We start from the raw sequence: 10000 nt of genomic DNA on the forward strand, positions 1-10000 counted from the left end.
CTATCATCGAGGATGCGCGTCACCAATTCTTCCATTACTAGTAAGTTGGTCAAGCATGATCTCTTCGGCACGAACCGTGTTGGGAATCAGTGATCGAGGCTGTGTTTAGGAGGTGGAGCATCATACTTTTCTTAAGGATGGTTTCGTCGAACATCTTGCTGATTATTGATGTAAGGGAAACCGGTCGGTAGTTAAGCGGGTCTTCGCGGCTCCCTTTCTGGAAAATTGGGCAGATTATCGCTGTTCTCCAGTCTGCAGGTATACACCCGTCGCCAATGACATATTGAATAGTCGTGTTAAGGGCTCGCAGATGACCGGAGCCAACGCTTTGATAACCCGTGGGTGTATGCCGTCAGGGACGTGACCCTTGTTGACATCGAGGCCTTGAATAACACGTTTGACTTGGTCCCGCGTGATGATCAATCGAAGCATTGGAGGTACCGATCTATCAAATGGAGGGGGTTCACGACCATCATCTTGTTTGAAAATAGTTGAAAAAGCCTCGGCAAATAATTGACTCAGTTGATAAGGGTCCTCAATCGATACGCCTGTTGAGTCTACCAACGTTGCAATCTGGTTGTTCAAGCGGGAAATCCGCTGGACATGGGCAAAGAAGGTTTTTGGATTGCTACTGGCATTTGCCGCGATTTTGTATTCATAACTGAAACGTTCTTTCTTTTCATTTTCACGGCTCGGTCTCGGTTGTTGAGTTTTGTACACCTCAAAAGCTGCAGTCGAATCCAGATTTTTGAATTCAGCCCAAGCAATATCTGAGTCGACGTTCTCGTTTAAACCTTCTTCGTCACCCAGGGCTTGTGTTTCTTCCTCTTGGGAAGCCCAACGGGAACTGCCTGGTCAGTCAAACAGATTACATATGCTTTGAGGGATGACCATAGTTCGTCAACTGAGGACAACGTCATCAGGGAACGCCAGTCCAGAAGCGCGGAAGCCTCGGTTAGAATTTCAAGATTAATTGCAGAGAAGACTCTACGTGGCAGCGAAGTAATCGTGGGCGTGGAAAAAGTTGTGTGCATGACGAACTTCAGGACCGCATGATCACTCTTGGCAAGAGGGGCGCACACAGATACGTCTGACACTGATCTTGGATAGCGGGAGAATACCAGATCTAGCATAGATGGCTGCTGCCCAGACCGATGCCTTGTCGGATATTCAATATGTTGCGAGAGTAAAGAGTAAAGAGTAAAGAGTATGTTGCTGCCTATTTAAACGACTTGTGTATTTTCTTGTCTTGATTATTTGTAACTTTGACACATTGATTAGGTATACTTTCAAAAGACCCAGCAATGAAGCTTAAGCAGTGAAAGATCCTAAATTGTTCAATTCGCAGGTCTACTGCGTGTTCATTTCCTCTGCACGTAACGGACAAAATAATAATTGTTACAAATTAAGATACATGATCAGTAGTTTTGAGTCGTGAGGTAAGTAGATATTATCGACATGACGACTTGACTCTCTCTCTCTCTCTCTCTCTTTTACTCTTTTACTTGTTTCAGTCAGTTGACTGCGGCCATGCTGGAGTACCGTCTTTAGTCGAGCAACTCGACCCCGGGACTTATTCTTTGTAAGCCCAGTACTTATTCTATCGGTTCTTTTGCCGAACCGCTAAGTAGCACCAGCATCGGTTGTCAAGCAATGCCAGGCGGACAAACACGCACACAAACATACAAGCACATACATATATATATATATACATATATACGACGGGCTTCTTTCAGTTTCCGTCTACCGAATCCACTCACAAGGCTTTGGTCGGCCCGAGGCTATAGTAGAAGACACTTGCCCAAGGTGCCACGCAGTGGGACTGAACCCGGAACCATGTGATTGGGCAGCAAGCTACTTACCACACAGCCACATCCTGATTGATATCTTATTTTATAAAATCTGAAATGATGAAAGGCAGGTTGACTTTAGTCGATTTTGAACACAGGGCGTAAAGATCCGAAACTAATACCACTCCACACTTTGCATGAAGCCCTGCCGATGATAAGAAAGAAAAAAATGTTTCTAATTTTGTCGCAAAGCCAGCAACATCGAGAAGATGTCGATTACATTGCCACCAGTGCTCAACTTCTCAAGTGTTACTTACTATATCTACCCCGAAAGGATGAAATGCAAAGTCGACATCGACGGAATTTGAACTCAGAACGTGCAGACAGTCAAAATGCTGCTAAGCATTTTCCCGGCGTGCTAACAAATCTGCCAGCTTGCCGCCTGAATAATAATAATAACAGCAATAATAATAATAATAATAATATAATAATAATAATAATAATAATAATAATAATATAATAATAATGTAGAGGAAGAGGAAGAATGAGGAGGATGAAGAGGATGGAATTGTTTTTGTTGTTGTTATTGTTGATGTGGTGGTGGTGCTGGTGCTGGTGGTGCTAGTGCTGGTGGTGGCGGTGGTGGTGGTGGTGGCGGTGGCGGCTGTGGTGGTGGTGGTGACGAAGATGTGGTGGTAATGAAGAAGAAGAAGAAGAAGAAGAAGAAGAAGAAGAGAAGAAGAAGAAGAAGAAGAAGAAGAAGAAGAAGAATCTGTTTTAGGTGATTTAACTATACTGTGGACGATAGAGGTTAGGTGATAGTAACACGCAAGAAATGTCTGGCGAAACCGTACAGATCCATCTTATGATTATGTTGGAAACGAGAGTGACGTCAATAATGACGTCAGTCATTGCATCTCCAGACTCGAGATCTTGTCAGCGTGGTATTTTGAGAAGAATATGGCTGGTGCCCGGTGCGCAGTGTGCTACCAAGATCTCATTGAATCATTAACGCTAATTAATAAGCGCGAACTTAAACAATTTACTATATACATACATTGTCTCAGTCATTCAGCATTATCATATATACGACAGCATTTATATGTTATTTATAATTACGCTCGCTTTCTCTCTCTCTCTCACATATACACAGATACAGATATTTCCCTACCAAACTTTTTCAATTATCATTCAACAGTTCAATCTCCACCCTTTATATAACTCTCTATATATATAGATACGCGCACGCACACACACATGCAAACAAACGCGGTTCATCTGTGTGGTAAGTAGCTTGCTAACCAACCACATGGTTCTGGGTTCAGTCCCACTGCGTGGCATCTTGGGCAAGTGTCTTCTGCTATAGCCCCGGGCCAACCAATGCCTTGTGAGTGGATTTGGTAGACGGAAACTGAAAGAAGCCTGTCGTATATATGTATATATATATATATATATATATATATATATATATATATATATATAATATATATATATATATATATATGTGTGTGTGTGTTTGTGTGTGTGTTTGTGTGTGTGTGTGTGTTTGTGCTCCTAGCATTGCTTCGCAACCGATGCTGGTGTGTTTACGTCCCCGTCACTTAGTGGTTCGGCAAAAGAAACCGATAGAATAAGTACTGGGCTTACAAAGAATAAGTGCCGGGGTCGATTTGCTCGACTAAAGGCGGTGCTCCAGTATGGCCACAGTCAAATGACTGAAACAAGTAAAAGAGTAAAAGAGTAAAGAGTATATATATAGGCTGTCTTAAGGATAGCACGTATCCTATCTCTCTCTTGTATCTTTTCTCTTGTCAAAGAAAATATTTCTTCCAGCGTTCACTATTTTACCCTCATTCTGGCCTAACGACCCTCCATGTTTGTTTTCGTTCGGTTTCCCTGTATATCTCCACTGTACTGTTTTTGTTCCCAACTTTGACCCTCCATAAATCCCAGATTATATTTTAGCTATTATGGGAGCAACTGTTTCCGAAGACTGATATTGTCGTTCAATGCTCGAAATGGGGCGTAGATAGACAGCCGACAACTGATGAAGGGTCGTTCTTTATGTTACTTGTCCTATTTTCCATTTGTTTCTCTCGTTGTTTGCGTATTGAACTAATTTGCTTTCGTATTTCATGTTGTTTCTCGGTTCCTACGTAGCGTCCATGTTGAAGTGGTGAGAAACATTACTTCTGAGTATAGTTACTGCTCTCATCTCTTATAGACATCTTTGAACTATCTACTTTGCTTGTTGTAATCAGTTACTTGTTGTCACTTATTTATATAAATATACTAGCAGTATCGCCCGGCGTAGCTCGGGTTTGTAAGGGAAATAACTATATAAGCATTTTTAGAGAGTTATAGCCAAAAAATGCATTAAAAATGGAAAAAAAATTGTGGTAAATTTTTTTTTAAATCGTTGACTCATCGTAGACATTTTTAGAGAGTTACTTCCCTTACATTTAAAAAATATGCATTAAAATGGAAAAATGATGGTACATTATTTTTAAAATCGTAGACTCATCGTAGACGCGCGCTAATACCCAGAAAGGCTCCGATATGAATCACGACTATAAGATACCCGGTTTTGGTTAAACTGCACCGCAAAATGTGGGAGTAGTTAGGAATCTAAATCGTAGGAGACACACAACTTGACTTTTATATATAAAGATATTGCGAGCTGGGCGAACTACTACTTCTAGCGGACAAATATCCACCACTGAGGATGAGCGCAAATAGCTCGAAACCGTACTGTTTGGTGATCCCGTCGTCGAAAGATAGGTGTTTACTTCCCTGCTTGTAATATATATCGGGTGCAGATTACATCGACTAACCAGCTGGGGGAGGTGTCCTCCTAGGGGTTAAAATAGTTGTAACGTTGGTTCGTACGAAATAGCCATGTTGAAGTGATGATAAACATTACTTCACACTATAGTTACAACTTTCATCTCTTATAAAGATTTTCTGACTTGCTAATATACATGCATATACATATACAATTCCCGACGATGCGTTGTGTCTTTCTTTTACTCTCTCTCTCTTTTACTTGTTTCAGTCATTTTGACTGCGGCCATGCTGGAGCACCGCCTTTAGTCGAGCGAATCGACCCCGGGACTTATTCTTTGTAAGCCCAGTACTTATTCTATCGGGATCTTTTGCCGAACCGCTAAGTGACGGGGACGTAAACACACCAGCATCGGTTGTCAAGCAATGCTAGGGGGACAAACACAGACACACAAACACACATACATATATATACATATATATATATACATATATATATATACATATATATATATACATATATACGAAGGGCTTCTTTCAGTTTCCGTCTACCAAATCCACTCACAAGGCTTTGGTCGGCCCGGGGCTATAGCAGAAGACACTTGCCCAAGTTGCCTCGCAGTGGGACTGAACCCGGAACCATGTAGTTGGTTAGCAAGCTACTTACCACACAGCCACTCCTGCGCCTTTAAGCAAGATACTTTATTTCAGGTAGCTCTAGTGCACTCAGCTGGCAAGAATGAGCGATATCTGTATTTCAAAGGGGCCAGCCTTGTCATATATGTATCCCGCTAAGTCCTCCTGAGAACTATATTAACGGTACACTTGTTTGTGGAGTACTTGCACGGTAATTTCAGGAGCAGGCAACTCCGTTGATCGGACCAACTGGAAGCGTCATCGTCGTAACCGGCGGAGTGCATAGGTATTGAGATGTATAAGGCGGCGAGCTGGCAGAATCGTTAGCACGCCGGACGAGATGCTTAGCGGTATTTCGTCTGCCGCTACGTTCTGAGCTCAAATTCCGCCGAGGTCGACTTTGCCTTTCATCCTTTCGGAGTCAATAAAATAAATACCAGTTACGCACTGGGGTCGATATAATCGACTAAATCCGTTTATTCTGTCCCTGTTTGTCCTCTCTGTGTTTAGCCCCTTGTGGGCAGTAATAGGTATTGAGATATACAATGTACAGCAGTAACCTTTCTCTTATCTTTGACTGGTTTCAGCCAGAGGCTGAGTGCACACCGGAGCGCCACCTTTCAGTGTTTTGGGGGTTTTCTTTTCTGTACAGTTGTCTTTGGGGAAATAGCAATGGTGATAGAGCTTTTCTTCTTTGTGCCTTCTGCCGCTAAAAGTGTTCATCAAGTATGTGAAATAAAAATTTGTTCAGACACTCTTTGAAAACCTTCACATATGCGCCTGGCAAATCTCTGAAGTTGTTTGGTAAAATGTTGAACAGGCGCAGGAGTGAGTGTGTGGTAAGTAGCTTGCTTACCAGCCACATGGCTCCGGGTTCAGTCCCACTGCGTGGCATCTTGGGCAAGTGTCTTCTGCTATAGCCCCGGGCCGACCAATTCCTTGTGAGTGGATTTGGTAGACGGAAACTGAAAGAAGCCTGTCGTATATATGTTTGTGTGTCTGTGTTTGTCACCCTAGCATTGCTTGACAACCAATGCTGGTGTGTTTATGTCACTTAGCGGTTCGGCAAAAGAGACCGATAGAATAAGTACTGGGCTTCCAAGAAATAAGTCCCGGGGTCGATTTGCTCGACTAAAGGCGGTGCTCCAGCATGGCCGCAGTCAAATGACTGAAACAAATAAAAGAGTAAAAGAGTAGGCGCAGGAGAGGCCGTGTGGTAAGTAGCTTGCTTACCAACCACATGGTTCCTGGTTCATTCCCATTGCGTCGCACCTTGGGCAAGTGTTTTCTACTATAGCCTCGGGCCGACCAAAGCCTTGTGAGTGGATTTGACAGAGGGATACTGAAAGAAGCCCGTCGTATATATGTATATGTATGTGTGTGTGTATGTTTATGTGTCTTTGTTTGTTCCCCACCCCCACCATCGCTTGACAACCGATGCTGGTGTGTTATGTCCCCGTAACTTGGCGGTTCGGCAAAAGAGACCGATAGAATAAGTACTAGGCTTACAAAGAATATGTCCTGGAGTCGATTTATTGGACTAAAGGCGGTGCTCCAGCATGGCCGCAGTCAAATGACTGAAACAAGTAAAAGGGAGAGTAAAAAATAGTCGCGGTCCCTTCAGTACTGGTTTTTTTTTTTATTCCAGACGAAGAAGTGGTGTAGCTTTCAGTTCTAAAGTTGGGACCTAGACATTCCAGAATCTCCCATATGTATATTACTGCATATCTTTCACAACTTTTCTCTAGGAAGTCGAGCTTCTGTTCTTTTAGTCTCTCCCAGTAGCTCGTCTGATTCCCCGACCCAATCTTTTTCGTGTATTGGCGCTAGAATGCCTCAATTCCGCCACCAGTTTGACGCTCTGCGGCAACAACAGCTGAGAGTAGCAATCCAGATGATTGAGAAGGAAAGTTCTCCATAGGAATAGCCTAGTATCCTTTCTCCTGGTTCTGAATGATCTAAGAACCCATCCAGCTACTTGCTTGCACAGTGTTACCCTCTCAGTGGTGGAAGCACTCCGTCGGTTACGACGACGAGGGTTCCGGTTGATCCGAATCAACGGAACAGCCTGCTCGTGAAATTAACGTGTAAGTGGCTGAGCACTCCACAGACACGTGTACCCTTAACGTAGTTCTCGGGGATATTCAGCGTGACACAGAGAGTGACAAAGCCGGCCCTTTTGAAATACAGGTACATCAGAAACAGGAAGTAAGAGTGAGAGAAAGTTGTGGTGAAAGAGTACAGCAGGGATCACCACCATCCCCTGCCGGTGTCTCGTGGAGCTTTAGGTGTTTTCGCTCAATAAACACTCACAACGCCCGGTCTGGGAATCGAAACCGCGATCCTATAACTGCGAGTCCGCTGCCCTAACCACTGGGCCATTGCGCCTCCACACCCTCTCAGTAATATGCTCATGGAAATGCATCATCACTCACCGACTTTAACTCTGAGATTGTACGACACTATGGTCCTGTGTATTCCGACTGTGGCCTGTAATTGTTTTTTATAATTTGTTCCAGTACCATCCATGGAAATGCCATTATTACCGGTATATAAATTTATAACCTCTCGATTTGTAACAAGTTTGATAAGTGCTGACGCATGAAACTCTCGGCCCTCGAGTCACTCTGTTGTTCAACCGCGAGTCCGCTGCCCTAACCACTGGCCCATTGCGCCTCCACACTCACACACACACACACACACACATATATATGTGTGTGTGTGTGTGTGTGTGTGGAGGCGCAATGGCCCAGTTGTTAGGGCAGCGAACTCGCGGTTGTAGGATCGCGGTTTCGATTCCCAGACCAGGCGTTGTGAGAGTTTATTGAGCAAAAACACCTAAAGCTCCACGAGGCTCTGGCAGGGGGTGGTGGCGATCCCTGCTGTACTCTTTCGCCGCAACTTTCTCTCTCACTCTTAGGCAACGGGGCGGTGTCATTTGAAGGCTAAAACAATGCGAAGCGCATTGTGACCAGCAATGTATAGCAACATTTGATAGCCTGGTCGGTCACGTTGATCACGGTGATATATATATATATATATATGCACAATATATATATATATATATGTATATATATATATACGAGGGACGTTCAATAAGTAATGCCTCTGACCCACTTGCAGTTGTTTGATCTAGCTGAAATTTTGCATGTGCAATCATTTATATCTCTATAGAGTGAGTGGCAAATTACAGCTCTGAATTAATTGTGGTTTCTGATTTACAGATGTTTGAACCGAGTCAAGTGTGAAATGGAGCCTGTTGAGTGTCGAGCAGTGATCCGGTTTTTGTATTTGAAAGGACGTTACCACGGGAGACTTTTGATGAAATGAAAGTAACTTATGGTGATGATGCCCCATCATATGACCTTGTAAAAAGGTGGCATCGTGAATTCAAACATGGTCGGATCTCTGTGGAAACAGCTCCCAGATCTGGTAACCCCCTTCTGCCATTGATGAGCCATCTGTCTGTCAAGTTCAGGCTGCCATTTTGGAAGATCGACGCATAATTATTCGCCAAATAGCCCATGAGGTCAAGATTAGTACCGGGTCTGTGGAAACTATCATTCATGACCATTTGCATATGCAAAAGGTGTCTGCCAGCTGGATTCCCAGGTTTCTCACGCCTTTCCGGAAGCAAGAACGCGTCGAGTGCTCGAGGGTGAATTTGGAGATGTGCCAAGAAGATGAGTCAAAATTTTTCAAAAGACTGATTACACAGGATGAAACCTAGGTTCATCACGATGATCCAGAGACCAAAGCCCAGTCAATGCAGTGGAAGCACCGTGACTCACTCCCTCCAAAGAAGGCAAGGGTGCAGCCCTCCGCTGGCAAGGTCATGCTCACAGTCTTCTGGGACCAGGACGGAGTAGTGATGACAGATTTCCTGGCAAAGGGTACCACAATTGCAGGAGCCTATTATGCTTCACTTTTGAGGAAATTAAGAGAAGTTATCAAAATCAAGAGGCGGGGCAAGATCAGCAAAGGCATCCTCCTCCTGCAGGACGACGCTCCGGTCTACAACTCGCTTGTCGCCAGATCAGAAGCACAGGCGTATGGCTATGAACTCCTCCCCATCCCCCTACTTTCCTGACCTTGCACCCTCTGATTTTCACCTCTTCCCAATCATGAAGTTGTTTTTGAAAGGAAAGCGTTTCCCAGATAATGCAGCCTTGATTTCTGAAGTCACGTTGAGGTTGGAGGACCAAGCTGGGGTCTTCTACAAAAACGGTCTCCAGAGCCGCATCAAACGATGGGAGAAATGCGTAACTCTGGGTGGTTCCTATGTAGAAAAAGACTAATAACTGTGCCAAGTTTCGTTGCTCTACTGCTATGGGAAGTGGGTCAGGGGCATTACTTATTGAACGCCCCTCGTATATATATAAAATTAAAGAAGGAAAATGCACACATTTTACATAGTTTTGATATAATTTTAATATACTCTATATTGTGTTTGTTGAGCGGTTTCGCTTTCGGCAATCATGACATTGAGATTATTGTAAATTCGTATTTTTCTTAAGCTGATTTTAGTCCATGTTGTGTGTGTAGGAGTTTGTGAATGAATGATTTAACAAGTAAAAAAAATTTAATGGGAGGCTTGTTATCATTGGGGAGAGGGGAGGTAATTGCTCATCTTTCGAGGAGGGGATAAATAATATATATAATTATATAACATATATATGTATACTCTTTTACTCTTTTACTTGTGTCAGTCATTGACTGCGGCCATGCTAGAGCACCGCTTTTAGTCGAGCAAATCGACCCCGGGACTTATTCTTTTGTAAGCCCAGTAC

Source organism: Octopus sinensis, linkage group LG4, assembly GCF_006345805.1.
Source record: "Octopus sinensis linkage group LG4, ASM634580v1, whole genome shotgun sequence".
Taxonomy (NCBI): Eukaryota; Metazoa; Mollusca; class Cephalopoda; order Octopoda; family Octopodidae; genus Octopus; species Octopus sinensis.